General features: G+C 39.1%; 1 long non-coding RNA gene across 1 annotated transcript in view; it reads left to right on the top strand.

The window, feature by feature from the left end:
• Positions 1-5,458, top strand: part of LOC311433553 — a 24,306-nt gene extending 18,848 nt beyond the window's left edge. The window contains exon 2 of the long non-coding RNA XR_014690814.1: positions 4,357-5,458. This is a non-coding gene — a long non-coding RNA (uncharacterized lncRNA). The remainder of the gene's footprint in view (positions 1-4,356) is intronic.
• The last annotated feature ends 542 nt before the right edge of the window (positions 5,459-6,000 follow it).

The following is a 6,000-nucleotide window of genomic DNA, read 5'->3' on the forward strand; positions in this document are numbered from 1 at the left end:
CTGACTGTTATAGAAAATACTGAAGAAAAAAACATCCACAGACTTTTATTTTTCAGTGAATTTGCTTTAGTCATAGTGGGGCACTTCTTGCCCTTGCTTTCTGAGAGTGCTCAGACAATTGAGTTTTCCTGACATAAATGCCTATAGAGAGAAAATGAATGTCAAGGTCTTAAACCAAAGCATTCGTGGCAACCTGACTTATCATTCAAACCAGAAATGATGTGCACTCTGGTTTGTTTCTTTCCATTTACTAAATGACATTGTGATTTATGATTGAGTACCTCTAAGCAACACAGTTTGAAAATTAAAAACGACCAGAGAGTTGACTACACTATGTAAAGGTAGAGCGTCAAGAGGTGAAATGGAAAAATACGCATATGACAATTGAAAGTATTCAGATTAAAGAAAAAACATTACTTTTTACTGATTTTTTAAAATCTCTATCTGCTCATACATTTCAAGTCTTTGTTGGTATGTTTGAATATGAACTTCAATAAACAAGTTGTGAGACATTTTTCTTTCCTTAGTTTCCTTCTAGTTCTTGGTAAAAGAGGCAGGTCTTGAAGGTTATCACACACGTTCCTCTTCCATGGCTGTACGTTTTCAAGTTACATTTTCCTTTCATTACAGACTTCATTCTCCTATGGTCAATTCATACTGCAAAGTTGAGTAAAACTTACAAGCAAAGGGATTTTCACACTTTTATAGCAAAATTATGCCTTTTTGTGTTTTGAGAAAAAGGTTAAATATAAGCAGTCAGCAACATCCAGTTAGCTGTATTCCTCAGAGCTGGACAAACTGCCAGGTCATGTAATGCAAGTGATAATAACTGCAACTACAGACATACCACATTGTATTTCCTGCAAAATACATTATCAAAAAGAAAAGAGATGTTTTACTAAAATACAAGCCTTATGTGGTCAATTAAATATTGCTTTTAATGTCTTTATTACTGCTCTATTCTCTTCTCGGGTGTACCTTTTAGTAAAAATATTGTCAGTTAATTGCATTGTCAAAAATAGCATTGTATTGAAGAATAATGTTATTTATGAAGTATGGTCAGAAAGTCTGTTCCATAAGAACACTGCTGAAAATAGGATTAATAGAAAAACACAATGAAATCAGTTTTTATGTAGGACTGGGCTCGCTCTTTAGAGTAATGCCTGCTTGCAAAGGAGAAGGAAATCAGAAGCCCGTCATGAAAACATACCTTGAAATACTTGGTTCTATTCTGCAAGCCTTATGTGTTTGCTTATTCACTCTTAAGAACAGAAGTGAAAGAAACTTCATGTCGTATTAAGTATGTATTCTCATAGTCCATAATTGTTACTACTTTAGTCACAGCAAGTAACTGCAACTTTGCTATGACCATCTCAGTTATTTTTACTGTATGAGAGTATGGTCACAAAGAACTTCCCATTATCTTTGGATCACATCAGCTAGGAATCCTGTAAAGCCCCATGCTGGGATACATCCAGCAGAGTGCACAACTACTGGCACACACGTACAGCAGCAGCTGTCTGAATCTTGGTTTGAGAATCCCTGTATCAGCAGTGGGACTCCAGCACTCCCTTCCTCTATCAGTAGGGTATTGACATGTTTTTTTTTAAGTCTTTGATCTCTGTGCATATGCTACATTTAGAAAAAAATGATGCAAGTTATGAGGCTGCACATATAGAGTTGGCCTTACACTAGTTACATCCTGACATATATTTGAAGTTTGAATCCACAGTCATAATACTCTCCAGTAGAAAGGAAAAAAGCCACCCTAATGCTAACCCAGACAAATAATGATTGTTTTTCTTGAAGGAATGGTGAACATCCCTCTCAGGTCTACTGCCATCCCTGTTTGAGCCAATACTTTAAGAACTCCTCGTACTGAACAGATTTGATTGGCATTTTACAGTAAGAAGGCATCCAATGGGAGCAAGCTACTCTACAGAATCTAACACAGCTTACCACGTTTTTGCTAGTACGTTCAAAGTCCACGGAACAAGAAATTGCCCATTAAATTTATAGACCAATTTTATGCTAACTGTACTCATTACAGTCTGTGAGTAAACTAGGTAATTGGGTTGTTATAGTTCTATCTTTAGAAATAAATTAGAATTACTGCTTATTTAGAATAATTTAAAATATCTGACTGTGCCTGTTCTAAGCATCCATTAACAAATGCTGGCTTTTATTTGACTTCCCACTGCATTAAACAGGCCATTTCTGTATACAAGACAAAGCAGCTAATCAACTGAAGGTTGAAAATAAATATGCAGGAAGCAGGCACACAAACCGAAGTGTTAAAATACATTTGTCTTATGCCAAGATTCATTTGTAAATTCATCTCAAGTGCTATACTAAGTCACACTGATGTGTTTTCAAGATGGTTAACTGCTAGAACACAAACAATATTTAAAGTACAGTTAAATGGAGGGAGTTATTTAGCAATACTCAAAAGCAGAAACTCAAAAGATAGGCCTACAAAAACATTGCTATGCTGCAGCCTTCAGTACTGTGACATCTAACTCTTAGATCCTTTTATAGCCAGGGGACTCTGACTTACATGTAAAATGATGCACAGTCTCTATGTGGCTGTTTGGAGACTCAGGAAAGCTAATATAATGAAGCCAAGCTGCCCAGTAGTCAATACTGGCGTAATTTTGTCTGTGTCAAGTTATACTAACTCACTGCAGGGAGCCGCAGGAAAACACTTCCTCACACTTACGAGCCCTTTGGGTTCATGAACCTGAATCCTTTCCCGAAGTGGAACAACTAAGTTTACTCCAAACACATTTATGGGGCCAATAAATAATCATACCATTACCTTTTAATTCAGTACCTTTGAGATCTCTAAACACAGAGTTACAGAAGCTGCAAATTAAAGCCTACCCTCTCAATAAGGGATAATTTAACTCCCAGCTACCAAAAAGTAGCAGCCACCAGGCTGTAACAGTCCTGAACAGATACCCAATCTATACAGTTTTTAAATTTCCACTTTGCATACAATAAAAATTCACTGAGCCAGGAGGGAGGGAAAAAACAAACGAAACCCTGTAAGCTACGCTTTGGAAAGCTCACCTATAAATAAAACAACAGATGTTTCAGTTTGTTTTGTGAAAGGTTGCAATCGAAGATCAGTCACCCATGCAACAAACAAGTGCTCTGACTCTGTTGACTGAACAGCGGTGTGACAGCACCTCAGAGCCCCCTGAGAGTGCCTTCTAAGCTAACTCCTGTAGGCAAAATCATCTAAGGAATGCTCTGTTCAAGATCCGACTAACAAAACCTCCTGGCACTAGCTACATCTCTGCTCTTTTTTAGGATTCCAGAAAGAACTACAGGTAACTGCAGAAATCCAAAGGCAAAAATTAGGCGTGGATGGGATGTTATGCAAACTCATATTTCACGGATATTAAGCTATGACTTCAGTTTACAGTTTGACCCTGGTTACTTATCAAGTTCAGCACTAGTTCACCAGCTAAATGTTGCTACAGCCTTTGCCTCCAAGCTACTATATTACTCCTGAAAGATCATACAATCTCGGGCTGAGTCAGGAAACGTACTGACTGGGAAACATGATAATCATGTCTAAAGTGGTACTTCATGGGAATTACATTTTTAATTACAAAAGTGAAAACAGCTCTGATACTAGGAAGTAACTTGAGAAGCCTTGTATCAAATGCTTGTAGTTCTGCATCAAATTAAAGCAGTGAATAATTCCTGAAATTTAATAAACCAATGAATTCTCCACAAAAAAGATAACAGAAGACACAGAAGAAAAGAAAGGGAGAGTTAACCACATCCCTGAAGTAGATGCTGGAAGGAAGGGATGCACCTGCTAGGCATCTAGATGCTAAAGCATTACGTACTTTGTAGAGACGAGATGGTGGAGCTAAAGAAGGGGTGTTACAGCCATCCACAAACTAGCAGCTTAGTTCTGGGAGAATACAGAGACCGGCAATTCAAGTATCCAAATTCCTGTAATTTGAAGTTAATTAAATCTAATATACATCTAATATGTATTATCTGTTACTCATTAGATTCCAATAAATTGTTAATTTTTGATATTTCCACAGAATAAATAATTTCTCAATATTAGGGCACTTCACATTACAAGTGAGTTTAAGATTAGAGTTCTGATCCATTTAAATTAATGCCTGTACTAATTAACCCCCACACACCTTTTCTTAGTTTGTACGTTTGGCTAAAAGCTGAGCTTATATAGAGCAGAAATGTATTCAACATTCTTCTGATCCTGTAGTTTTGTCATCTATTAAACTATAAGTTATATTTGACTAGAAGTATGAAATTTTTCATATATACATTTATTCACAAGGTTCATTTTTTTCCTTGTTTTCCTAGTGTACTCACACAAACTCTGAGTGTAATGTTACAAGAATAAGCCCATGATCAGAAGTCACACAGCGTGCAGATCTCAACCTCCAAGTTGCACTTCTACTTGTATGTAATATAAGGAATTCCTACAAAACTCAGAACAAATACACAAACTAGATGGAATTCATTGGTTTGGTAAAAATGAAGCCTTCTTACCATGACAAGACAGCCATATCATGATACTTCCTGGCCTATCATGCACAATTTGAAGCCAAATAAGATTCTCCAATATTAATTCCCAGTGCTTCAATGGAAACATTTTTCCAAGAAGGACTTATTTTCTCTCTTATTTTATCCATGTGCCTTGCATCCCAAGAAACAGCTTGAAATTGTGGGGGAAATCCACAGGGCCTCCTCCTGGCCAAAAAGCCTGGATCACATCAGCTGCTAATACAGAAACGCGAGTTCAGCACATGTGTGAACACAACACCCAAACCTGAGAGGGTGTTTGTTCAAAACCTGCCCAGGTTTCAAACAAAGGCCGCCATCAGCTGGGTTAAACAGCAACCAGTTACCAGGAGACTTTGGGTGGAAAGAAGAATCGACTTAAAAACAAGAGCCAAAAGCACTAAAATCTGTAATTGTGCAAAGCAGAAGAGAGAAGCAGCCCAGTGTGGCCTGGCACTGAGGGCAGCCTCCTGGCACCTCAGGCTCCGCTGAGGCCCGGAGCAGTGGGCAGTCCTGCCCTCGGGCTGACAGCCCAGGGTGCAACGAGCATTGAGAGCTCCTGGGGTGCCTGCACGTCGTCGCCTTGTGTCCCCACAGGCTGGGTGGATCAGTGAATTGTGTGCAGCAGCACTGGTACGTGTGAGGCTGTAGCACCCAGGCATCCAAAAGGGAAGCAGTTGGTGGAGACAGGGGAAGATGCCTTCCCAGGAGGGCGAGCACATCACTGCAAGCTTGTAGGAGACTGCTCTAGAAGGGTGTATTAGGTATCTGAAGGTGTTTACTAACATTTTGTAAGGCTCCGGGATGACCATTTATCTGTTATATTGCTGGTATAAATCCTGCATATACAGTTCACTGACAGTTAATTACAAGCTATTAATAAATCAACAAACCACTTTGATCCTAGCTTGATTTAAGACGTGAGTCATTTTCCTCTACTACAAGCATATGCATTTTTCAGTGTTTTCTACTTCACACTGCTATGTATGCAGCCTTTGTCTAAAACACAACTTTTAATGTTTAATTTTTATTATTTTTTTCCTCTCCTTCACCTGAGGGCACTTAAGAATGCAGGAAATCAACTGGCTCTCTACATAGGTGTCGTGGTTCCGCTCGAGTGGGCAGCCGAGCTCCACCACAGCCGCTCTCTCACTCCCCCTCCTCAAAGAGGAATGGGGAGAAAATATGTGAAAAGGGCTCAAGGATTGAGATAAGGACGAGAAAATCATGCAATAATTATTGTAACGGGCAAAACAGACTCGGCATAAGGAGATAGTAAGATTTATTGTCTACAACTAACAAGCGAGAGAAGTGAGAAAACAAAGGAAAAAAAAACAAAAGCACCTTCCCCCCCATCCACCCTTTTCCACCTCCTCCCCCCGAGCGGCGCAGGGGAATGGGGAATGGGGGTTATGGTCAGTCTACAGCACTTCTTCTCTGCCG

This window comes from Aythya ferina (genome assembly GCF_964211825.1).
Source record: "Aythya ferina genome assembly, chromosome: 3".
Lineage (NCBI taxonomy): Eukaryota > Metazoa > Chordata > Aves > Anseriformes > Anatidae > Aythya > Aythya ferina.